General features: G+C 39.2%; 1 pseudogene; it reads left to right on the forward strand.

Moving 5' to 3' along the window:
* Window positions 1-23,107, forward strand: part of LOC128661261 (zinc finger protein 208-like) — a 1,066,060-nt pseudogene extending 1,042,953 nt beyond the window's left edge.
* The last annotated feature ends 4,793 nt before the right edge of the window (window positions 23,108-27,900 follow it).

A 27,900-nucleotide genomic window follows, 5' to 3' on the forward strand; every position in this document is an offset into this window, starting at 1 on the left:
TTTCTCCTTCTAGTAAACATAAAAAATCTTTTAAAACTTCTCTCTCTACAGATGAATTTTTAAATGAACATCATCATTCTGATTCTGATGACTCTTCTGGTTCAGAGGATTCTGTCTCAGAGATTGATGCTGATAAATCTTCATATTTATTTAAAATGGAATTTATTCGTTCTTTACTTAAAGAAGTACTAATTGCTTTAGAAATAGAGGATTCTGGTCCTCTTGATACTAATTCTAAACGTTTAGATAAGGTCTTTAAATCTCCTGTGGTTATTCCAGAAGTTTTTCCTGTTCCTAATGCTATTTCTGAAGTAATTTCCAGAGAATGGGATAAATTGGGTAATTCATTTACTCCTTCTAAACGTTTTAAGCAATTATATCCTGTGCCGTCTGATAGATTAGAATTTTGGGACAAGATCCCTAAGGTTGATGGGGCTATTTCTACCCTTGCTAAACGTACTACTATTCCTACGTCAGATGGTACTTCGTTTAAGGATCCTTTAGATAGGGAAATTGAATCCTTTCTAAGAAAAGCTTATCTGTGTTCAGGTAATCTTCTTAGACCTGCTATATCATTGGCTGATGTTGCTGCAGCTTCAACTTTTTGGTTGGAAACTTTAGCGCAACAAGTAACAGATCATGATTCTCATAATATTATTATTCTTCTTCAACATGCTAATAATTTTATCTGTGATGCCATTTTTGATATTATCAGCTAGAAGAGCTTTATGGCTTAAAACTTGGAATGCTGATATGGCTTCTAAATCAACTCTACTTTCCATTTCTTTCCAGGGTAACAAATTATTTGGTTCTCAGTTGGATTCTATTATCTCAACTGTTACTGGTGGGAAAGGAACTTTCTTCTGTTATGTGTGATCAGTCCACGGGTCATCATTACTTCTGGGATATTAGCTGCTCCCCTACAGGAAGTGCAAGAGGATTCACCCAGCAGAGTTGCTATATAGCTCCTCCCCTCTACGTCACCTCCAGTCATTCTCTTGCACCCAAAGACTAGATAGGAGGTGTGAGAGGACTATGGTGATTATACTTAGTTTTTAGAACTTCAATCAAAAGTTTGTTATTTTACAATAGCACCGGAGCGTGTTATTACCTCTCTGGCAGAGTTTGAAGAAGAATCTACCAGAGTTTTTCTTATGATTTTAACCGGAGTAGTTAAGATCATATTGCTGTTTCTCGGCCATCTGAGGGAGGTAAAAGCTTCAGATCAGGGGACAGCGGGCAGTTGAATCTGCATTGAGGTATGTCGCAGTTGTTATTTTCTGAATGGAATTGATGAAAAAATCCTGCCATACCGTTATAATGAACATGTATGTATACTCTACACTTTAGTATTCTGGGGATGGTATTTCACCGGAATTACTCTGTAAAAGTACATTAAACCTTTTATTAGGTATTTTTCATGTTAAACGTTTTTGCTGGAATGTAGAATCGTTTGCATTAATGAGGTACTGAGTGAATAAGTATTTGGGCATTATTTTCCACTTGGCAGTTTGCTTGTGTTAATTATGACAGTTTCGTTTCTCTCTCACTGCTGTGTGTGAGAGGGAGGGGCCGTTTTTGGCGCTCTTTGCTACGCATCAAAAATTTCCAGTCAGTTTTTCTGCATGATCCGGTTCATCTCTAACAGAACTCAGGGGTCTTCAAACTTCTTTGAAGGGAGGTAGATTCTCTCAGCAGAGCTGTGAGACTTATATAGTGACTGTGATTTTAAACGTTGTTTAAAATTTAATTAGTGTTATTTTACTAATGGGAACAAACCTTTGCTAAAAAGTTGTGTTGTTTGTTAAGAGTGATGCTATAACTGTTTTTCAGTTCATTTTTTCAACTGTCATTTAATCGTTTAGTGCTTCTTGAGGCACAGTACGTTTTTATTAAATAAAATTGTAACCGAGTTGCATGTTTATTGCTAGTGTGTTAAACATGTCTGATTCAGAGGAAGATACCTGTGTCATTTGTTCCAATGCCAAGGTGGAGCCCAATAGAAATTTATGTACTAACTGTATTGATGCTACCTTAAATAAAAGCCAATCTGTACAAATTGAACAAATTTCACCAAACAGCGAGGGGAGAGTTATGCCGACTAACTCGCCTCACGTGTCAGTACCTGCATCTCCCGCCCGGGAGGTGCGTGATATTATGGCGCCTAGTACATCTGGGCAGCCATTACAGATAACATTACAAGATATGGCTACTGTTATGACTGAAGTTTTGGCTAAATTACCAGAACTAAGAGGCAAGCGTGATCACTCTGGGGTGAGAACAGAGTGCGCTGATAATTCTAGGGCCATGTCTGATACTGCGTCACAGCTTGCAGAGCATGAGGACGGAGAGCTTCATTCTGTAGGTGACGGTTCTGATCCAAACAGATTGGATTCAGATATTTCAAATTTTAAATTTAAATTGGAAAACCTCCGTGTATTACTAGGGGAGGTTTTAGCAGCTCTCAATGATTGTAACGCTGTTGCAATACCAGAGAAAATGTGTAGGTTGGATAAATACTTTGCGGTACCGGCGAGTACTGACGTTTTTCCTATACCTAAGAGATTAACTGAAATTGTTACTAAGGAGTGGGATAGACCCGGTGTGCCGTTCTCACCCCCTCCAATATTTAGAAAGATGTTTCCAATAGACGCCACCACACGGGACTTATGGCAAACGGTCCCTAAGGTGGAGGGAGCAGTTTCTACTTTAGCTAAGCGTACCACTATCCCGGTGGAGGATAGCTGTGCTTTTTCAGATCCTATGGATAAAAAATTAGAGGGTTACCTTAAGAAAATGTTTATTCAACAAGGTTTTATATTACAACCCCTTGCATGCATCGCGCCGATCACGGCTGCGGCAGCATTTTGGATTGAGTCTCTGGAAGAGAACCTTAGTTCAGCTACGCTGGACGACATTACGGACAGGCTTAGAGTCCTTAAACTAGCTAATTCATTCATTTCGGAGGCCGTAGTACATTTAACCAAACTTACGGCTAAGAATTCAGGATTCGCCATTCAGGCACGCAGAGCGCTGTGGCTAAAATCCTGGTCGGCTGATGTAACTTCTAAGTCCAAATTACTTAGTATACCTTTCAAGGGGCAAACTTTATTTGGGCCCGGTTTGAAAGAAATTATTGCTGACATTACAGGAGGTAAGGGCCACGCCCTACCTCAAGACAAAGCCAAAGCTAAGGCTAGACAGTCTAATTTTCGTCCCTTTCGGAATTTCAAAGCAGGAGCAGCGCCAACTTCCACTGCACCAAAACAGGGAGGAGCTGTTGCTCGTTACAGACAAGGCTGGAAGCCTAATCAGTCCTGGAACAAGGGCAAGCAGGCCAGTAAACCTGCTGCTGTCCCAAAGACAGCATGAACCGAGGGCCCCCGATCCGGGACCGGATCTAGTGGGGGGCAGACTCTCTCTCTTCGCCCAGGCTTGGGCAAGAGATGTCCAGGATCCCTGGGCGCTAGAGATCATATCTCAGGGATACCTTCTAGACTTCAAATCCTCTCCCCCAAGAGGGAGATTTCATCTGTCAAGGTTGTCAACAAACCAAATAAAGAAAGACGCGTTTCTACGCTGTGTACAAGATCTATTATTAATGGGAGTGATCCATCCGGTTCCGCGGTCGGAACAAGGACAAGGGTTTTACTCAAACCTATTTGTGGTTCCCAAAAAAGAGGGAACTTTCAGGCCAATCTTGGATTTAAAGATCCTAAACAAATTCCTAAGAGTTCCATCGTTCAAAATGGAAACTATTCGGACAATCTTACCCATGATCCAAGAGGGTCAGTACATGACCACAGTGGATTTAAAGGATGCTTACCTTCACATACCGATTCACAAAGATCATTACCGGTATCTAAGGTTTGCCTTCTTAAACAGGCATTACCAGTTTGTAGCCCTTCCATTCGGATTGGCTACGGCTCCAAGAATCTTTACAAAGGTTCTGGGTGCCCTTCTGGCGGTACTAAGACCGCAAGGAATTTCGGTAGCTCCGTACCTAGACGACATTCTGATACAAGCTTCAAGCTTTCAAACTGCCAAGTCTCATACAGAGTTAGTTCTGGCATTTCTAAGGTCGCACGGATGGAAAGTGAACGAAAAGAAGAGTTCTCTCTTTCCTCTCACAAGAGTTCCATTCTTGGGGACTCTTATAGATTCTGTAGAAATGAAGATTTATCTGACAGAAGACAGATTAACAAAGCTTCTAAATGCATGCCGTGTCCTTCATTCCATTCAACTCCCGTCAGTAGCTCAATGCATGGAGGTGATTGGCTTAATGGTAGCTGCAATGGACATAGTTCCCTTTGCACGCCTACATCTCAGACCGCTGCAATTGTGCATGCTGAGTCAGTGGAATGGGGATTACTCAGATTTGTCCCCCACTCTGAATCTGGATCAAGAGACCAGAAACTCTCTTCTATGGTGGTTTTCTCGGCCACATCTGTCCAGGGGGATGCCGTTCAGCAGGCCGGACTGGACAATTGTAACAACAGACGCCAGCCTTCTAGGTTGGGGCGCTGTCTGGAATTCTCTGAAGGCTCAGGGACAATGGAGTCAGGAGGAAAGTCTCCTGCCAATAAACATTCTGGAATTGAGAGCAGTTCTCAATGCCCTTCTAGCTTGGCCCCAGTTAAAGACTCGGGGGTTCATCAGGTTTCAGTCGGACAACATCACGACTGTAGCTTACATCAACCATCAAGGAGGGACAAGAAGCTCCCTAGCAATGATAGAAGTATCAAAGATAATTCGCTGGGCAGAGTCTCACTCTTGCCATCTGTCAGCAATCCACATCCCGGGAGTGGAGAACTGGGAGGCGGATTTCTTGAGTCGCCAGACTCTTCATCCGGGGGAGTGGGAACTTCATCCGGAGGTTTTTGCCCAAATACTTCAACGTTGGGGCAAACCAGAGATAGATCTCATGGCGTCTCGCCAGAACGCCAAACTTCCTCGCTACGGATCCAGATCCAGGGATCCGGGAGCGGTTCTGATAGATGCTTTGACAGCACCTTGGAACTTCAGGATGGCTTATGTGTTTCCACCCTTCCCGCTGCTTCCTCGTTTGATTGCCAAAATCAAACAGGAGAAAGCATCAGTTATTCTAATAGCGCCTGCATGGCCGCGCAGGACTTGGTATGCAGATCTAGTGGACATGTCATCCTGTCCGCCTTGGTCTCTACCTCTAAGACAGGACCTTCTGATTCAGGGTCCATTCAAACATCAAAGTCTAACTTCTCTGAAGCTGACTGCTTGGAAATTGAACGCTTGATTTTATCAAAACGTGGTTTTTCTGAGTCGGTTATTGATACCCTGATACAGGCTAGGAAGCCTGTTACCAGAAAGATTTACCATAAAATATGGCGTAAATACCTATACTGGTGTGAATCCAAAGATTACTCCTGGAGTAAGGTTAGGATTCCAAGGATATTGTCTTTTCTACAAGAAGGTTTAGAAAAGGGTTTATCGGCTAGCTCATTAAAGGGACAGATTTCAGCTCTGTCCATCTTGTTTCACAGGCGTCTGTCAGAAAATTCAGACATCCAAGCCTTTTGTCAGGCTTTAACTAGGATCAAGCCTGTGTTTAAAACTGTTGCTCCGCCATGGAGTTTAAACTTAGTTCTTAACGTTTTACAGGGTGTTCCGTTTGAACCCCTTCATTCCATTGATATAAAATTGTTATCTTGGAAAGTTCTATTTTTAATGGCTATTTCCTCGGCTCGAAGAGTCTCTGAGTTATCAGCCCTACATTGTGATTCTCCTTATCTGATCTTTCACTCAGACAAGGTAGTTCTGCGTACTAAACCTGGGTTCTTACCTAAGGTAGTCACTAACAGGAATATCAATCAAGAGATTGTTGTTCCATCCTTGTGTCCAAATCCTTCTTCAAAGAAGGAACGTCTTCTACACAATCTGGATGTAGTTCGTGCCCTCAAGTTCTACTTGCAGGCAACTAAAGATTTTCGCCAAACTTCTTCCCTGTTTGTCGTTTATTCTGGACAGAGGAGAGGTCAAAAAGCTTCGGCTACCTCTCTCTCTTTTTGGCTTCGTAGCTTAATACGTTTAGCCTATGAGACTGCTGGACAGCAGCCTCCTGAAAGAATTACAGCTCATTCCACTAGAGCTGTGGCTTCCACTTGGGCCTTTAAGAATGAGGCCTCTGTTGAACAGATTTGCAAGGCTGCAACTTGGTCTTCGCTTCATACTTTTTCCAAATTTTACAAATTTGACACTTTTGCTTCTTCGGAGGCTATTTTTGGGAGAAAGGTTCTTCAGGCAGTGGTTCCTTCTGTATAATGAGCCTGCCTATCCCTCCCGTCATCCGTGTACTTTTGCTTTGGTATTGGTATCCCAGAAGTAATGATGACCCGTGGACTGATCACACATAACAGAAGAAAACATAATTTATGCTTACCTGATAAATTCCTTTCTTCTGTTGTGTGATCAGTCCACGGCCCGCCCTGTTTTTAAGGCAGGTGCATATTTTTTAAATTATAATTCAGTCACCACTACACCCTTGGTTTCTCCTTTATCGTTGGTCTTTGGTCGAATGACTGGAGGTGACGTAGAGGGGAGGAGCTATATAGCAACTCTGCTGGGTGAATCCTCTTGCACTTCCTGTAGGGGAGCAGCTAATATCCCAGAAGTAATGATGACCCGTGGACTGATCACACAACAGAAGAAAGGAATTTATCAGGTAAGCATAAATTATGTTTTTTTTACCACAGGATAGAAAATCTAAGGGTAAAAACAGGGCTAATAATCGTTTTCGTTCCTTTCGTTTCAACAAAGAACAAAAGCCTGATCCTTCATCCTCAGGAGCAGTTTCAGTTTGGAAACCATCTCCAGTCTGGAATAAATCCAAGCCTTCTAGAAAGGCAAAGCCAGCTTCTAAGTCCACATGAAGGTGCGGCCCTCATTCCAGCTCAGCTGGTAGGGGGCAGGTTACGTTTTTTCAAAGAAATTTGGATCAATACTGTTCACAATCTTTGGATTCAGAACATTGTTTCAGAAGGGTACAGAATTGGTTTCAAGATGAGACCTCCTGCAAAGAGATTTTTTCTTTCCCGTGTCCCAGTAAATCCAGTGAAAGCTCAAGCATTTCTGAATTGTGTTTCAGATCTAGAGTTGGCTGGAGTAATTATGCCAGTTCCAGTTCTGGAACAGGGGATGGGGTTTTATTCAAATCTCTTCATTGTACCAAAGAAGGAGAATTCCTTCAGACCAGTTCTGGATCTAAAAATATTGAATCGTTATGTAAGGATACCAACGTTCAAAATGGTAACTGTAAGGACTATCTTGCCTTTTGTTCAGCAAGGGCATTATATGTCCACAATAGATTTACAGGATGCATATCTGCATATTCCGATTCATCCAGATCATTATCAGTTCCTGAGATTCTCTTTTCTGGACAAGCATTACCAGTTTGTGGCTCTGCCGTTTGGCCTAGCTACAGCTCCAAGAATTTTTACAAAGGTTCTCGGTGCCCTTCTGTCTGTAATCAGAGAACAGGGTATTGTGGTATTTCCTTATTTGGACGATATCTTGGTACTTGCTCAGTCTTTACATTTAGCAGAATCTCATACGAATCGACTTGTGTTGTTTCTTCAAGATCATGGTTGGAGGATCAATTCACCAAAAAGTTCATTAATTCCTCAGACAAGGGTAACCTTTCTGGGTTTCCAGATAGATTCAGTGTCCATGACTCTGTCTTTAACAGACAAGAGACGTCTAAAATTGATTTCAGCTTGTCGAAACCTTCAGTCACAATCATTCCCTTCGGTAGCCTTATGCATGGAAATTCTAGGTCTTATGACTGCTGCATCGGACGCGATCCCCTTTGCTCGTTTTCACATGCGACCTCTTCAGCTCTGTATGCTGAATCAATGGTGAAAGGATTACACAAAGATATCTCAATTAATATCTTTAAAACCGATTGTACGACACTCTCTAACGTGGTGGACAGATCACCATCGTTTAATTCAGGGGGCTTCTTTTGTGCTTCCGACCTGGACTGTAATTTCAACAGATGCAAGTCTCACAGGTTGGGGAGCTGTGTGGGGATCTCTGACGGCACAAGGAGTTTGGGAATCTCAGGAGGTGAGATTACCGATCAATATTTTGGAACTCCGTGCAATTTTCAGAGCTCTTCAGTCTTGGCCTCTTCTAAAAGAGAGAATCGTTCATTTGTTTTCAGACAGACAATGTCACAACTGTGGCATACATCAATCATCAAGGAGGGACTCACAGTCCTCTGGCTATGAAAGAAGTATCTCGAATTTTGGTTTGGGCGGAATCCAGCTCCTGTCTAATCTCTGCGGTTCATATCCCAGGTATAGACAATTGGGAAGCGGATTATCTCAGTCGCCAAACGTTGCATCCGGGCGAATGGTCTCTTCACCCAGAGGTATTTCTTCAGATTGTTCAAATGTGGGAGCTTCCAGAGATAGATCTGATGGCGTCTCATCTAAACAAGAAACTTCCCAGGTATCTGTCCAGATCCCGGGATCCTCAGGCGGAAGCAGTGGATGCATTATCACTTCCTTGGAAGTATCATCCTGCCTATATCTTTCCGCCTCTAGTTCTTCTTCCAAGAGTAATCTCCAAGATTCTGAAGGAATGCTCGTTTGTTCTGCTGGTAGCTCCGGCATGGCCTCACAGGTTTTGGTATGCGGATCTTGTCCAGATGGCCTCTTGCCATCCGTGGACTCTTCCGCTACGACCAGACCTTCTGTCGCAAGGTCCTTTTTTCCATCAGGATCTCAAATCCTTAAATTTAAAGGTATGGAGATTGAACGCTTGATTCTTGGTCAAAGAGGTTTCTCTGACTCTGTGATTAATACTATGTTACAGGCTCGTAAATCTGTATCCAGAGAGATATATTATAGAGTCTGGAAGACTTATATTTCTTGGTGTCTTTCTCATCATTTTTCTTGGCATTCTTTTAGAATTCCGAGAATTTTACAGTTTCTTCAGGATGGTTTAGATAAAGGTTTATCTGCAAGTTCTTTGAAAGGACAAATCTCTGCTCTTTCTGTTCTTTTTCACAGAAAGATTGCTAATCTTCCTGATATTCATTGTTTTGTACAAGCTTTGGTTCGTATAAAACCTGTCATTAAGTCAATTTCTCCTCCTTGGAGTTTGAATTTGGTTCTGGGGGCTCTTCAAGCTCCTCCGTTTGAACCTATGCATTCTTTGGACATTAAATTACTTTCTTGGAAAGTTTTGTTCCTTTTGGCGATCTCTTCTGCCAGAAGAGTCTCTGAACTATCTGCTCTTTCTTGTGAGTCTCCTTTTCTGATTTTTCATCAGGATAAGGCGGTGTTGTTAACTTCTTTTGAATTTTTACCTAAAGTTGTGAATTCCAACAACATTAGTAGAGAAATTGTGGTTCCTTCATTATGTCCTAATCCTAAGAATTCTAAGGAGAAATCGTTGCATTCTTTGGATGTTGTTAGAGCTTTAAAATATTATGTTGAAGCTACTAAGTCTTTCCGAAAGACTTCTAGTTTATTTGTTATCTTTTCCGGTTCTAGAAAAGGCCAGAAAGCTTCTGCCATTTCTTTGGCATTTTGGTTGAAATCTTTAATTCATCTTGCCTATGTTGAGTCGGGTAAAACTCCGCCTCAAAGGATTACAGCTCATTCTACTAGGTCAGTTTCTACTTCCTGGGCGTTTAGGAATGAGGCTTCGGTTGATCAGATTTGCAAAGCAGCAACTTGGTCCTCTTTGCATACTTTTACTAAATTCTACCATTTTGATGTATTTTCTTCTTCTGAAGCAGTTTTTGGTAGAAAAGTACTTCAGGCAGCGGTTTCAGTTTGAATCTTCTGCTTATGTTTTTCATTAAACTTTATTTTGGGTGTGGATTATTTTCAGCAGGAATTGGCTGTCTTTATTTTATCCCTCCCTCTCTAGTGACTCTTGCGTGGAAAGATCCACATCTTGGGTAATCATTATCCCATACGTCACTAGCTCATGGACTCTTGCTAATTACATGAAAGAAAACATAATTTATGTAAGAACTTACCTGATAAATTCATTTCTTTCATATTAGCAAGAGTCCATGAGGCCCGCCCTTTTTTGTGGTGGTTATGATTTTTTTGTATAAAGCACAATTATTCCAATTCCTTATTTTATATGCTTTCGCACTTTTTTCTTATCATCCCACTTCTTGGCTATTCGTTAAACTGAATTGTGGGTGTGGTGAGGGGTGTATTTATAGGCATTTTGAGGTTTGGGAAACTTTGCCCCTCCTGGTAGGAATGTATATCCCATATGTCTATGCATACAAAGAGAGAAGCGCTCTAACCGGGAACGAACAACAGCTCAGTGGCTTGTTCTATGGCGATTTACCACCCGGAAGCAGCCTCTTTTAGACCAGTGTGCTTTTCACAGAAGAAAACTTTCCTGAAGTATATCAGTCTGATCCTGCCAAGTAAGGTCAGTCCAGCCCCGAAATACCAGGCAATTCTCCTCTGAACAAGGAACATGACAACCCCAGACGATCGTTTCGGCCTCCTATGGGCCTCGTCAGTGAGGTGCAGCCACATTCCTCTAAGCACACTGGGCAAGGAGTCCACGTCTGGTTTCCCCCATCACCCATAGGGAGACTTCCCCAGGGTCATAATAATTTGCATACAAAGAGAGAAGCGCTCTAACCGGGAACGAACAACAGCTCAGTGGCTTGTTCTATGGCGATTTACCACCCGGAAGCAGCCTCTTTTAGACCAGTGTGCTTTTCACAGAAGAAAACTTTCCTGAAGTATATCAGTCTGATCCTGCCAAGTAAGGTCAGTCCAGCCCCGAAATACCAGGCAATTCTCCTCTGAACAAGGAACATGACAACCCCAGACGATCGTTTCGGCCTCCTATGGGCCTCGTCAGTGAGGTGCAGCCACATTCCTCTAAGCACACTGGGCAAGGAGTCCACGTCTGGTTTCCCCCATCACCCATAGGGAGACTTCCCATATGTCACTAGCTCATGGACTCTTGCTAATATGAAAGAAATGAATTTATCAGGTAAGTTCTTACATAAATTATGTTTTCTATAACAGATAAGGAGGCAGCCTGCAGAAGCTTAGATACAGGGTAATTACAGAGGTAAAAAGTATATTTCTATAACAGATAAGGAGGCAGTCTGTAGAAGCTTAGATACAGGGTAATTACAGAGGTAAAAAGTATATTTCTATAACGGATAAGGAGGCAGCCTGCAGAAGATTAGATACAGGGTAATCACAGGGGTAAAAAGTATATTAATATAACTGAGATAAGGGGGCAGTCTGCAGAGGCTTAGATACAGGGTAATTACAGAGGTAAAAAGTATATTTCTATAACAGATAAGGAGGCAGCCTGCAGAAGCTTAGATACAGGGTAATTACAGAGGTAAAAAGTATATTTCTATAACAGATAAGGAGGCAGTCTGCAGAAGCTTAGATACAGGGTAATTACAGAGGTAAAAAGTATATTTCTATAAGAGATAAGGAGGCAGTCTGCAGAAGCTTAGATACAGGGTAATTACAGAAGTAAAAAGTATATTTCTATAACAGATAAGGAGGCAGCCTGCAGAAGCTTAGATACAGGGTAATTACAGAGGTAAAAAGTATATTTCTATAACAGATAAGGGGGCAGCCTGCAGAAGCTTAGATACAGGGTAATTACAGAGGTAAAAAGCATATTTATATAACAGATAAGGAGGCAGTCTACAGAAGCTTAGATACAGGGTAATTACAGAGGTAAAAAGTATATTTCTATAACAGATAAGGAGGCAGCCTGCAGAAGCTTAGATACAGGGTAATTACAGAGGTAAAAAGTATATTTCTATAACAGATAAGGAGGCAGTCTGCAGAAGCTTAGATACAGGGTAATTACAGAGGTAAAAAGTATATTTCTATAACAGATAAGGAGGCAGCCTGCAGAAGCTTAGATACAAGGTAATTACAGAGGTAAAAAGTATATTTCTATAACAGATAAGGAGGCAGTCTGCAGAAGCTTAGATACAGGGTAATTACAGAGGTAAAAAGTATATTTCTATAACAGATAAGGAGGCAGTCTGCAGAAGCTTAGATACAGGGTAATTACAGAGGTAAAAAGTATATTTCTATAACAGATAAGGAGGCAGCCTGCAGAAGATTAGATACAGGGTAATTACAGAGGTAAAAAGTATATTAATATAACTGAGATAAGGAGGCAGCCTGCAGAAGCTTAGATACAGGGTAATTACAGAGGTAAAACGTATATTAATATAACAGTGTTGGTTGCGCAAATCTAGGGAATTGGTAATAAAGGGATTATCTATCTTTTTAAAATATAACAATTCTGGTGTAGACTGTCCCTTTAAGTGCTTTTTCTATATGGTTACAACAGATTATACTTTGGCCGTGTTTTCATTGCGGTGGTAAAGTTTGGAAACCGTTGGTGTCATAAAATGTTTCCATAGACTTTAATGGGGATAAATGTTTTTATCACTTAGTTTTCACAATTTACCACCTCATGGTATTTAGGTTTTTGTGTTTTACAGCTGACAAAGCCCTTTATTACAATAACATTAGTTTGTATAAATGTCTATAATGCACCATCATTTATATCAGGAAGATATAGAGCAGAGCTTTCCAAACTTTTCATGTTGGTGACGCACTAGACCTACATCATTTTGCAACAGAGTAATTCAGTTGTACTAGCAAACAGGAGGCTAAACTAATTTGTTTTAAGAGATACAGACACATACATAAATGATTTAAAGGGACAGTCTACACCCGTATTAACCGTCGCTTATACTTTCTATTTAGTGCTGATAGTTGTAACTCACCCCCTCTACCCTTCATATTTTGAATCACACACCGACATCTCCGAAAATCAAAGTTTATTTGCACTCGTTATAAATGGCCGCCAAACTCCGCCCATTCACTTCTCCTTCTACCTTTTTCTCCCCTTCTCTATCAAATTCATACTCGTGCACGGTCAGTCACCTACGTCACGTGTGTGTAAATACGCATGCTCCAATATACACAAGTGACGTGAATACAGTCCGTCTGTGCTGCTCGTTTCAAATTCCCCACATTGGGTGCGATCCGGGGCCCGATCCGATATGCAGCGTCGCCCGCAAATTTTGCGCTGGTTTGGTATCCTATATACGGCGTAACCTAGAAGTTACGCTCGTATATTTCTGCCGTCGCCCGTAGTTTTTTGGGCCATAGGCAGGTATACCAAACCAGCGCAGTTTGGTATCCAATATACAGCATAAGGACTTACGTGGCGAAAATGGAGAAATCTTACTCCATTTTGACCTTGCCACAAAAAGCAGCCGTAGTAAGCCTTACGCTGTCTATTGGAGCCCGTAACTCCCTAAACTAGCTAGAAAATAAACCTAACGCATGCGCAATGTCTATCTACCTGTCAACCGCGATCCCCTGCCGCAATCCCTAATAAAATATTTAACCCCTAAACCACCGCTCCCGGACCCTACCGCCACCTACATTAACTACCCACTAATGTGATCCCCCTACACCACCGCCATCTACCTTACCTACCCCCTAAAGTGAGCCCCTACCCCGCCGCCATCTATTTTAAAATTATTTAACCTTTAAATTAATTAACCCCTAATTTAATCCCCCTGCCGCCAGCTATATTAAATTAATTGACCCCTAATTTAATCCCCCTACCCCGCTGCCAGCTATATTAAATTATTTAACCCCTAAAATACTAAACTATCCCTACCACTAAACCTAAGTCTAACCCTACAAATAGCCCTGAAAAGGGCTTTTTGCGTGGCATTACCCCAAAGTAAACTGCTCTATTGCCAGCCCTTAAAAGGGCTTTTTGCGGGGCATGCCCCAAAGAAAACTGCTCTTTTACCAGCCCTTAAAAGGGCTTTTGGCGGGGCTTTGTCACAAAGTAAACTGCTCTTTTGCATCTATTCTAAATCCCCCTACACCGCCACCACCTATAATAAATGTATTAACCCCTAATCTAAGCACCCTACACCGCCGCCAGCTATATTAACTATATTAACCCTAATTATATTAGGGTTAATATAGTTAATATCGTTATTATATATATATTAAGTATAATAACCCTATCTAACTCTAACATACCTAACTAAACTCTTATTAAAATAAATCTAATATTAATATTATTAATTAAAATATTCCTATTTAAATCTAAATACTTGCCTATAAAATAAACCCTAAGATAGCTACAATGTAATTAATAATTACATTGTAGCTATTTTAGGGTTTATATCTATTTTACAGGTAACTTGGTATTTATTTTAACTAGGTACAATAGCTATTAAATAATTAATAACTATTTAATAGCTACCTAGTTAAAATAATTACCAATTTACCTGTAAAATAAATCCTAACCTAAGTTACAAATACACCTACACTATCAATAAATTAAATAAACTACAAATATCTAAACTAAAATACAATTAAATAAACTAAACTAAATTACAAAAAAACCCCACTAAATTACAAAAAATATAAAAAAGATTACAAGATTTTTAAGCTAATTACACCTATTCTAAGCCCCCTAATAAAATAATAAAGCCCCCCAAAATAAAAAAAATCCCTATCCTATTCTAAATTTAAAAAGTTAGCTCTTTTGCCTTACCAGCCCTTAAAAGGGCCTTTTGCGGGGCATGCCCCAAAGAAAACTGCTCTTTTGCCTGAAAAAAAAACACAATACCACCCCCCAACATTACAACCCACCACCCACATACCCCTAATCTAACCCAAACCCCCCTTAAATAAACCTAACACTACCCCCCTGAAGATCTCCCTACCTTGTATTCACCCAGCCGGGCAGAACTCTTCATCCGATCCGGGCGATGTCTTCAATCAAGCGGCAGTGAAGTCTTCTTCCATCCGGCGATGTCTTCAATCAAGCGGCAAAGAAGTCTTCTATCATAGTACTTTCTAGTATATAGTCTCACTCTCTTACTGAACTTATATATGTTACCTTAGCAGCTTGCCTCTGTACTGCACACTAGTATATAGTTTCACTCTCTTACTCACTTATTAATGTTACCTTAGCAGCTTGCCTCTGTACTGCACACTAGTATATAGTCTCTCTCTTACTGACTTATTAATGTTACCTTAGCAGCTTGCCTCTGTACTGCACACTTGTTTATAGTCACACTCTCTTACTGACTTATTAATGTTACCTTAGCAGCTTGCCTCTGTACTGCACACTAGTATATAGTCTCACTCTCTTTACTGAACTTATATATGTTACCTTAGCAGCTTGCCTCTGTACTGCACACTAGTATATAGTCTCTCTCTTACTGACTTATTAATGTTACCTTAGCAGCTTGCCTCTGTACTGCACACTAGTATATAGTTTCAATCTGTTACTGACTTTTTAATGTTACCTTAGTAGCTTGCCTCTGTACTGCACACTAGTATATAGTCTCACTCTCTTACTGACTTATTAATGTTACCTTAGCAGCTTGCCTCTGTACTGCACACTAGTATATTGTCTCACTCTCTTACTGACTTATTAATGTTACCTTAGCAGCTTGCCTCTGTACTGCACACTAGTATATAGTCTCACTCTTACTAACTTATTAATGTTACCTTAGCAGCTTGCCTCTGTACTGCACACTAGTATATAGTCTCTCTCTTACTGACTTATTAATGTTACCTTAGCAGCTTGCCTCTGTACTGCACACTAGTTTATAGTCTTACTCTCTTACTGAACTTATTAATGTTACCTTAGCAGCTTGCCTCTATACTGCACACTAGTATATAGTCTTACTCTCTTACTGACTTATTAATGTTACCTTAGCAGCTTGCCTCTGTACTGCACACTAGTATATAGTTTCAATCTGTTACTGACTTTTTAATGTTACCTTAGTAGCTTGCCTCTGTACTGCACACTAGTATATAGTCTCACTCTCTTACTGACTTATTAATGTTACCTTAGCAGCTTGCCTCTATACTGCACACTAGTATATTGTCTCACTCTCTTACTGACTTATTAATGTTACCTTAGCAGCTTGCCTCTGTACTGCACACTAGTATATAGTCTCACTCTTACTAACTTATTAATGTTACCTTAGCAGCTTGCCTCTGTACTGCACACTAGTATATTGTCTCACTCTCTTACTGACTTATTAATGTTACCTTAGCAGCTTGCCTCTGTACTGCACACTAGTATATAGTCTCACTCTTACTAACTTATTAATGTTACCTTAGCAGCTTGCCTCTGTACTGCACACTAGTATATAGTCTCACTTTCTTACTGACTTATTAATGTTACCTTAGCAGCTTGCCTCTGTACTGCACACTAGTATATAGTCTCACTCTCTTACTGAACTTATATATGTTACCTTAGCAGCTTGCTCTGTACTGCACACTAGTATATAGTCTCACTCTCTTACTGACTTATTAATGTTACCTTAGCAGCTTGCCTCTGTACGGCACACTAGTATATAGTCTCACTCTCTTACTGAACTTATAAATGTTACCTTGGCAGCTTGCCTCTATACTGCACACTAGTTTATAGTCTCACTCTCTTTCTGACTTATAAATGTTACCTTAGCAGCTTGCCTCTGTACTACACACTAGTATATACTCTCACTCTCTTTCTGACTTATTAATGTTGCCTTAGTAGCTTGCCTCTGTACTGCACACTAGTATATAGTCTCACTCTCTTACTGAACTTATTAATGTTACCTTAGCAGCTTGCCTCTGTACTGCACACTAGTATATAGTCTCACTCTCTTACTGAACTTATTAATGTTACCTTAGCAGCTTGCCTCTGTACTGCACACTAGTTTATAGTTTCACTCTCTTACTGACTTAGTAATGTTACCTTAGCAGCTTGCCTCTGTACTGCACACTAGTTTATAGTCTCACTCTCTTACTGACTTATTAATGTTACCTTAGCAGCTTGCCTCTGTACGGCACACTAGTATATAGTCTCACTCTCTTACTGACTTATTAATGTTACCTTAGCAGCTTGCCTCTGTACTGCACACTAGTATATAGTCTCACTCTCTTACTGACTTATTAATGTTACCTTAGCAGCTTGCTTCTGTACTGCACAGTAGTATATAGTCTCACTCTCTTACTGAACTTATTAATGTAACCTTAGCAGCTTGCCTTTGTACTGCACACTAGTATATAGTCTCACTCTCTTTCTGAACTTATAAATGTACCTTAGCAGCTTGCCTCTGTACTGCACACTATTATATAGTCTCACTCTCTTACTGAACTAAAAAATGTTACCTTAGCAGCTTGCCTCTGTACTGGTTTGGATAAAGGTTTGTCTGCAAGTACTTTGAAGGGACAAAGCTCTGCTCTTTCTGTTTTATTTCATAGAAAGATTGCTAAACTTCCTGATATTCACTGTTTTGTTCAGGCTTTAGTTCGTATCAAACCTGTTGTTAAATCAATCTCTCCTCCTTGGAGTCTTAATTTGGTTTTGAATGCTTTGTGGACTCCTCCTTTTGATCCTATGCATTGTTTGGATATTAAACTGCTTTCTTGGAAAGTTGTTTGTTTCTTTTGGCTATCTCTTCAGCTAGAAGAGTTTCTGAATTGTCTGTTCTCTCTTGTGAGTCTCCTTTTCTGATCTTCCATCAGGATAAAGCTGTTTTGTGGACTTTGTTTAAATTCCTTCCTAAGGTTGTGAATTCTAACAACATTAGTAGGCAAATGGTTGTTCCTTCCTTGTGTCCTAATCCTAAGAATACTCTTGAAAGATCATTACATTCTTTTGATGTTGTAAGAGCTTTGACATATGTCGAATCTACTAAAGATTTCAGGAAGACTTCAAGTCTATTTGTTGTTTTTTTTTTCTGGTCCTAGGAAAGATCAGAAAGCCTCTGCAATTTCTTTGGCATCTTGGTTAAAGCTTTTGATTCACACGGCTTATTTGGACAGTCTCCGCCTCAGAGAATTACAGCTCATTCTACTAGATCAGCCGCAACTTCTTGGGCTTTTAAGAATGAAGCTTTGGTTGATCAGATTTGCAAAGCAGCAACTTGGTCTTCTTTGCACACATTTACAAAATTTTACCATTTTGATGTATTTGCTTCTTCTGAAGCAGTCTTTGGTAGAAAAGTTCTTCAGGCAGCTGTCTCAGTTTGATTCTTCTGCTTACAATTTAAGTTTTTTTTCTTGTAATTTATAAGAAAGACTTATTTTTTTGTGGATTTAAATTTTTCAGCGGAAATAGCTGTTTTTATTTTATCCCTTCCTTTTCTAGTTACTCATCTTTGGTCTTCCATATCTTGGGTATTTCTATCCCATTAGTCACTAGATCATGGACTCTTGACAATTACATGAAAGAAAACATAATTTATGTAAGAACTTAACCTGAAAAATTAATTTCTTTCATATTGGCAAGAGTCCATGAGGCCCACCCTTTTTATGGTTGTTATGATTTTTTGTATAAAAGCACAATTATATGTCCAGTTCCTCTTTTTGTATGCTTTTTTACTCCTTATTTTATCACCCCACTACTTGGCTATTTGTTAAACTGAATTGTGGGTGTGGTGAGGTGTGTATTTATAGGCATTTTTAGGTTTGGGAAACTTTGCCCCTCCTGGTAGGATTGTATATCCCATACGTCACTAGTTCATGGACTCTTACCAATATGAAAGAAATGAATTTATCAGGTAAGTTCTTACATAAATTATGTTTTCTATTAGCTGCACCTGTTTATCATCAGAACGTTTATCCCACTGATCTGTGACTGATTCTTGTTGTTAGTAAAGACCTTAATAAGTGTATTCTGCACCTTCAGCTGCTGCTGTTTATGTCACATGATCACAGACTTAAAGGGACAGTGCCCTGTACATTTGGTTTCCCCTTAAAATAACAAGAAACCTCAAATGTTTTTCATTATTTAAATAGAGCATATAATTTTGAACAACTTTCCAACTGACTTCTATTATGATATTTTCTTCATTCTCTAGATATCCTTTATTGAAGCAGCTGCAATGCACAACTGGGAGCTAGCTGAGCAGATAAGGTGAGCCAATGACAAGAGGCTTGTATGTGCCACTAATCAGCAGCTAGCGCACCATAGTGCATTATATGCTTTGTCACAAAGGTCCCCAAGGGAATAAAGCAGATTTGATAATAGAAGGTAATAGGAAAGTTGTTTAAATTTGAATCATAAAAGTTTAATTGTGACTTTGCTGTCCCTTTAATGTGTTTCTAATGACTTGTTTTACCGGTGTATAAAATAGTATAAAGTGTATGGGAAATGTCACCTTTAGCTTTATTTTTATATAAAATAACTGTTTGCTGTTTGTAATTTATTTTATTATTAAATTGTTCACAGCCTTTTAAATGACCTGAGGCTCCGGCCCGTACTTAGCATATGCAGGAGATCACATTATATTAACATATGAGTCTGTTATTGGCTGATAGCTGTCACATGGTACAGGGGCAGAACTACATTTATCAGAAAACAATCTACTGCTCTTTTAAATTCATAGTAAGTTTATTGCATTGTATTTTTATTATGCATCTGTGGTTTTGTAATTCTATATTTTATGGTTCTTTTAAATGGACTGAATTTGCCAAAAGAACATCTCATTATATTATCACTCTATGTAAACACAAATTCTTATATTTTCTTAACTTTATCCAGGAAAACAATTGAAATTAACATTTAAGTGTTTTCTCTCCCATACCCCTATGTAGTGTGATTTAAGACAACTCAGCATTGACCAAGAGAAGTTAAAGGACTGGGGGTGGAGCACATGACAAAATGTCTGACAGTGAGAATTAGTAGGGAGTACAATACCAATACTGCAGTATCCAATTTAACTTATATTTAAACAACTGATATTTAACATTTGTTTCAGGAGAAAATATTGTTTCATATAAATGATAGAAAACAAAGATTATAATATATTTGTAAAGTTGTGATAAGGCCCCACTTAAATAGATTTTCTACCATTATGTTGTATAGATCTGGGAAGATTCATATTTAAGGGTAATTATAACACCCACAGAGCTAACTGTACTAAATGCTTGTGCTGAGTCAATAGCACATATGTAATAACCTAATCAGCTGATCTGTATCACATGCAATGTAATTATAACACCCACAGAGCTAACTGTACTAAATGCTTGTGCTGAATCAATAGCACATATGTAATAACCTAAACAGCTGATCTGTATCACATGCAATGTAATTATAACACCCACAGCGCTAACTGTACTAAATACTTGTGGTGAATCAATAGCACATATGTAATAACCTAAACAGCTGATCTGTATCACATGAATTGTTATGTGTGCCTTTAATTATACCATACGTACAGTTAATCAGAACCATTATTTATTATTATCTGTCTAAACCATTTAATATACTTTTTACAGACACGGCCAGAGCACTGAGAGATATCGGGTATTGATGTAACTGGAGTGAATAAGGGAACCTTCTTCCTGAGCACAGACATTGGAGCCTGTTATCAGCATGAACTCATATGTGTTAGGTGAGTAAATAGATATTATGCTGACTTTAATTACTGGGAAAATAGAATAGATCACTCATTAAATAAATATAAACTATTACATTTATATCTGCATCTTTAAGAACATTTATTTCAGTGACCATTATAAAGAAGGAGCAACATCCATTGGGCTGAGGAGGAGGGTAAAAAATACTACTCCCCCCTGTCCTTTTAGACAGACCATGTCCTACAACTGCCTAACATCACCCCCGGACCTGGTTCATTACTCAGAACACCTGCAACTTCATCTTCCCCTGCCCTGACCTCGCTCATGGAACACCCATAACTACACTTATGCCTACCTTTTTCCCAAGTGCTCCCCACCCCAGAACAACCACTGATTTGTGTTTAATTTTACAGTGAGTTTTATTAAACTAAAGCAGTTTTGGCTGTTTATATAAATCAAACAACCACACCCTCTCAAAACATCTCACACTGATAATTAGTCTGTGTCTGTGATGATTAAGACATCATGTTCTCACCCAACTGGTTAAGCATGAGCCGGGCAGGGCTGTATTTGCAGTTGCTTGTGCAATGTTAAATGAGGATGGTGGATGCCACCTCTCCTGCCCAGAATACAGATGTACTTGTTCCCTGGCTGAGAACATTATCCACATGCACTTTGTTTAATGCGGCCTTATAGCTTGTTTTCATCAGTAATTAAGTTTACTATGATGTAGTAATGTTTATATTCTATGTCATCCTTTTTAATTTGTGATTTACAGGTAAATAAATGTAAAAATATAAAACGGAAGACATGTTTTAGTATAAAAAAATGTTTTTTTATTGAGATGGATTATATTATAAAGAATAAAGTCTTATTTTTCTTAATTACATTTTTTTATGTAGACAAACACGTGAATAGTTCATATCCATCCTTCACTACAGGAAGCATCAGAATGATACCGCAAACTCCAAAAATCTTGGACACTAATGACTATTCACAAACATTGGGGATATTACAGCAGATATTTAAAGATGATGATGAATTGGCAGGAACAGGGAAGCAATCATTATGTACAGAGAGTAATTTAGTCATCAAACAAGAGGACAATATTTATGACTTATCTAGTGAAATGATTATCCCAGAAGATAAACCACACATATTTACTGAGTTTTCAAAATATATTAAAGAAGGGAAAAGTCTTCAGTCTAACCAAATGATTCATACAAAGGAGAAACTTTTCAAATCTACAGAATGTGAGAAAAGCTTTAGATGGAAGTCTCATCTACTAGAACACCACAAAATACACACTGGTAAGAAGCCACACACATGTACTGAGTGCGGCAAATGTTTTACACAAAAGAGTGAGCTGAAAACTCATGAAAGGATTCACACAGGGGAAAAGCCTTTCACATGTACAGAGTGTGGGAAATGTTTTACACAAATAAATAGACTGAAAACTCATGAAAGGATTCACACAGGGGAAAAGCCTTTTACATGTACAGAGTGTGGGAAATGTTTTACACAAAAAAGTCATCTGAAATCTCATGAAAGGAGTCACACAGGAGAAAAGCCTTTCACATGTACAGAGTGTGGGAAATGTTTTACACAAATAAATAGACTGAAAAGTCATGAAAGGAGTCACACAGGGGAAAAGCCTTTCACATGTACAGAGTGTGGAAAAAGTTTTACAGATAAAAGTAATCTGAAAACTCATGAAAGGAGTCACACCGGAGCAAAGCCTTTTACATGTGCAGAGTGTGGGAAATGTTTTACACAAAAAAGTAATCTGAAACCTCATGAAAGGAGTCACACAGGAGAAAAGCCTTTCACATGTACAGAGTGTGGGAAATGTTTTACACAAAAAAGTAATCTGAAAACTCATGAAAGGAGTCACACAGGAGAAAAGCCTTTCACATGTACAGAGTGTGGAAAAAGTTTTACAGATAAAAGTTATCTGAAAATTCATAAAATGAGTCACACAGGAGAAAAGCCTTTCACATGTACAGAGTGCGGAGAAAGTTTTACACAAATAACTAGTCTGAAAAATCATGTAAAGATTCACACAGGAGAAAAGCCGTTCACATGTATAGAGTGTGGAAAAAGTTTTGCACGAATAACTAGTCTGAAATATCATGAAAGAATTCACACAGGAGAAAAGCCTTTCACATGTACAAAGTGTGGAAAAAGTTTTACAGAAAAGAGTTCTCTGAAAAAGCATGAAAGGATTCACACAGGAGAAAAGCCATTCACATGTACTGAGTGTGGAAAAGGTTTTACACTAAAGAGTGATCTGAAAAAGCATGAAAGGATTCACACAGGAGAAAAGCCGTTCACATGTACAGAGTGTGGAAAAAGTTTTACGCAAATAGATAATCTGAAAAGTCATGAAAGGATTCACAAGGGAAGAAACCTTTCACATGTTTAGAAAGTAGGGTTGCCATCTTTTGCCCAGCCGATTCCCTGAGACTTTGCAAATGGCCGTGGTTGAGGGTGTGGCTAGGGGTGTGGCCTTAAAATATATTTTACCATTTTTTGGTCTGCCAGTAAAGGATTGAGTGTTATAATGTTTAATTTAATACACACACAACGACGATAGCTAGATATAGCCAGATATATACAATTTGGTAGACAGACTGACAGAAAGGTATATACATAAACAAATAAACAGATAAAGATATATATATATATATATATATATATATATATATATATATATATATATATATATATATATATATATATATATATATATATATATATATAGTAGATACAGACATTTAAACAGATGGATAGAAAACAGGCATAAAGAGACAGATATATAAATAGATACAGACTAGTAGATAGTTACTAACATATTAACAGATCAATGGCGTCACTAGGGGAGTACAGACCGCACCCAGTTGATACCCTCAAAAAGGTGACACCACCACATTAATTTAACATTCATTAATCATGACACCGTTTTTTTTTCCCCTAATGATGTGCTGGTGGTGGTGCCTTGCAAGAAAGAATGGCCAAGGAGTCCTCCATGCTAAGGCAGATGCAGGGGGTGTTTAGCACAGAGGCAGGGGCCAGGGCTTCCCTAACTAAACATCATGCTCGAGATTAAGTGACGTCATTATTGATGTTCGGTGCGGCGCCACGCACTGGCTTTAACAGTCCTCCAGGCTGTAACGCTCAGCCACCCAAAGTGCCTCCCCCATTTGAGGAATACTGTTACAGCAGAACAGTGGGTGCTAGAGTGGTCCTGAGCATCTCACTGGATTATCTCTAATTGCCAGCTACTGACTGAAGCCCGTTTGTGATGCACATGGATGGTTTATTTGTGGTTGTGCTTGAGTGATATGGAAATGAAGGGATCTGGTGCCAGAAGTGAGCAACAGCATAGTGCTGGCCGAGGGAGGAGCAGCTTCGAGTCAGCTCTGGTGTGAAAGCCAGGGAGCACCATACACAACCAGGCGCAGTTCAGCTGAGCTGACAAGTAAGCAACTTCCATCCCTGTCTGTCTCTGTACAGTTATGACAGTGACCACTAACTGTGTGCACTGCACCACTGATTATGTTAATGCTACAGATAGATGAGCCCTTCAGCACAAGTGTTCTGAATGGTGACATATTTGGGTTATTTATTTTCGGCCCAAATGTTTTACTATGGTGCTTGTTTATTAGGAATGGCATTTGCTACATATATTGTGGATGATCAGAATATGGCATAACTATAAACATATGATGGATTAGTTATGTACTTGAGTTGTCCAGGGCTGAGCTGCAGCAAACAATTCATCTCTTGCAGGAATGTTGTGTCCCCCCTTTCAGTTGTGTTTCCCCCCCTTTCAGTTGTGTTTCTCCCTTTTCAGTTGTGTTACCCCCTCCTTTCAGTGGTCTGTCTTCTCCTCTGCCCACACACACACACACATATATATATATATGAAAATAAAATATATATAAAAACCTTACTTGGGTGGGAGTTGACACCATGAGTTACCACGCCGGGTTACACCAAGCCTAGTGACGCTACTGCAACAGACAGATATAGAGAGATAATAGACAGATAGAGAGACAGAGAACAATACAAATAGACAGAGACAAATAAACAGATAGGTATACATAAAGATGAGCAGAAAGAGTCATATAAGGAAGATTTAAACCAAACTTGATGACAAAACATTTTATATTAACAAAGAAATGCATTAAAAAATTATGTAAATGCTGAGACATTTTTATTAGGTGGCCAACAACGAAGTTGCAGGACAACCTAGTGTTAATGTCAGAATTATTATTTTTATTATTCCGCCTATTTTTCTATTGCCCATAACTCTTGAACTGCTAAAGCAAAGCTCTTGAAATCAGGTATGCTGATACAGCCTATTGCTCTGCTACATCTCATGCAATATTGAACTCATAGGTCATAAGGTTAGGCAGCCATATTGTTTTTTGCAAAAAATTTCAAGAAATGCTTAAAAATCTTCAGCTCTGGAACTGCTTATGTTACAACTTTGAAACTTGCTGTGCTCAGTGCTTTTAAGACCTAGATTTGCCATTGCTCAACAGAAGTGCCTTGGTCACATGATGTAGCAGCCATCTTGCATCTTGCAAAAATCTTTAAACATTTTCTCTTAAACCGCTTAGTGCAATAAACCACACTTTTGCACATATACTCCTTGCAAGGTCCTCTACCAAGTTTGTTCAAACTGCGATTTTTCCATAATCAACATGGCTGCCATGAGAAATTAACTATTTTATCGACATTTAATTGCATAAATGTTCACTTTATGCATTCGTTTTGTAATAGTTGCATGATTACACAGTCATATCCCTCAAAGACAATATTGCAGTTAAAATTTGCACTGCGCAGTCGCATTCATGAAATAAAATATTTGCAAATGTTCAAGAAACTTTTGCAAATTGTAGAGATCTATAGTGAGCATTAGTATGTGCAATTTGAAAGCCATACATTGCATAGCTTGGCGGCCATTTAGTTTTGTATGCACTTTTTTTTAAAAAACTACAAAAATCTTCTCCGAAACCGCTTATGGCACGGACTTGAAATTTTGTTTATAGAGTTATCTTATGACTAAAATTCAGATTTGTTCAAAAGAAGTGGATAGGTCATGTGGTTTGGCAGCCATTTTGAATTGTTAAAAAATTCTTAAAGGGACAGTACACTGTAAAATAGTTTTTCAATTAATGTATTTTAAATGACTTGTTATACCAACTGCAGAGTATAACATATTTGAGAAATTCCATTTTCATGCTTATTTGTGTATATGAAATAGCTGATTTTGTGCTTTGAAACCACAGCCTATTACAATGGGTTGAACTTAAAGGTTATATCAGATCTCATTATGTTCTAAGTTTGTGTAAACAGACTTGCTTCCTTATCTTTTTTCTCCAAATAATTTTTATTGAAGTCATAAAAAAGATACAGAATATGGGGTAAGCCCCAAAACATTTATACATCAATATATACGCAGTATAGTTAGCAACATAACATATTCACATATCTCAAGCGTTACTATACAACGTGAGCTAATTCGCAATAAGACTTCAGTTTTATTATATATAGTAAGAGAAGTGTAAAATGAACAGTAATGGTCTCCTCCCAGCTATGTAAGAAAAAGATTAAGATATCTAATCAACTCAGGTTAGGGCTAGGGAGGAGATAGCTCTATATTTTTATGGGGCAGGGGGGAAGCAGCGGGCAAGAGCCGCTCAAAATAGAGTAGGGGAGGGGATGGGGGGCGGAGCCAATTAGTATGTCAGGGTTGTAAGCAGAAGTTATTCATATAGTAATTTATATGCATAGTTGGGGGGGCTATCAATAAAATAGCTAAGGGTAGGTCTCAAGAGGGTTATGTAGGAGGGGGGGTGTATTAGTATGTATGGGATATAAGGGGTTTCTGGGTGAGCTCCTCTCCTGGGGAAATGTCAGCTATAGACGATGCGGGAAAAAGGAGAAGGGGTATGACCCGCAGACGACCAGTACCGGCGGGAAAGGAAGGAGAGGGCTCGACAGTAACAGGGTGTGGGCAGTGTAGGCAGTACCTATGATGTATAGAAAAGAAACATTCATAGCCTCACATCAAGTAACCCTCCATATTGTAACAGCTAGGGATAGAGATAGTTATAGTTATGAGAATGCTGTCTTGGAGTAGCTATGTTGTGCAGTGCCTATGAAGTAGGGAATGTTAGTATTCAATAGATAGCTGTAGGACAGCTACTTAGGGAGCTGATCTAACAACAGTGCTGCATTTTTCCCCCTCTAACATGTAAATTGGCTCTTATTGATACTGAACTGGCCTGATAAACTATCAGAGTAGCTGTGGGAAATTGTAGGCTTATAGTGGTTACCATAGGGAGTGTCTAGGTAAGAGACCTTAAGAAGCTATAAGGATGATAGGGTTAAATCTGCCTATACTTGTAATGGAATAAAAACATCTCTACCCTATTATATTCCCATGTGAATGTAGTGGAATGAGCAAATATTATAGAGGCAGTATTGAAGCATACAAAATATACCTAACATACATTACTCAAAAGTAACATCTCAACCCATTTTAAGAGTAATGCAAACAATAAACAGCAGATGCTAACTGCAGATGTTAATGTTTCAGGCACCACACTATCCACGATTGTAACCATAGAAAATCTATAACATTAGAAAGGAATTGAGATTGTCTATGGTTATAGAGTGCTTAAAACTATTATAGTGTACTAAACAATCTATTAGCTCAAAAAGCAAAAATAAAGAAAAAAAAAGATAAAGAAAAACAAGATACACTTTAAAACCATATGATAAGAGCTAAATATCTAAACTTGCAGCTGCTGCTAAAGTAACTGCAACCTGAGCAATGGCATATAAGATATGACTAATTGGAGTCTAGGGTTAAGGGAAAGAAAAAGCACATTATAAGCTACCTCACTATAAACTGTGGAACATGTGGAACAAAACAACTATAAGTGCGAAATTGTGTTGGGAATTTCACACATCTCGCCATGGATGTAAAAGGCAAGAATCTCATCCAACACCAATTACAATAAATGAATTTGGAGCATTACTACTCATACGGTCTGCAATAGTCCCAATTGTAGAAAAGAATCTGTTTTCAGCTGAGAGGAAGTCTACAGAGAGCACAACTTCATGAGCCGTCTTCTCGGATATGGGGCTACAGTGGACGGCTACTTGCCCCTTCGTTGCATTGTGCCCTGTGTCTCTTGCATGGTGCATCTCCTGCTGAGTAGTACCTAGTGCGGGGAGATAGGCCCACAGAGTTCCGTTGTACAGGGAAACCTCCAAAGATCTAGGGTGACCATCTCTTCCTGTGCTCGCTGGCTGTAGAAGCTGCTCACTAATTTGGGCTTGATGTTTCCCAGCGACCGGCCGCATCGCTGGGGAGTCAGAGGTAGGGCCCCCTGTGTCACTTGAGGAAGGGAGAGAGACTCCAGATGCAGCCGTAGAGCCGGGATCAAGC

The sequence above is a fragment of the Bombina bombina genome, chromosome 5, assembly GCF_027579735.1.
Source record: "Bombina bombina isolate aBomBom1 chromosome 5, aBomBom1.pri, whole genome shotgun sequence".
NCBI classification, from domain to species: domain Eukaryota; kingdom Metazoa; phylum Chordata; class Amphibia; order Anura; family Bombinatoridae; genus Bombina; species Bombina bombina.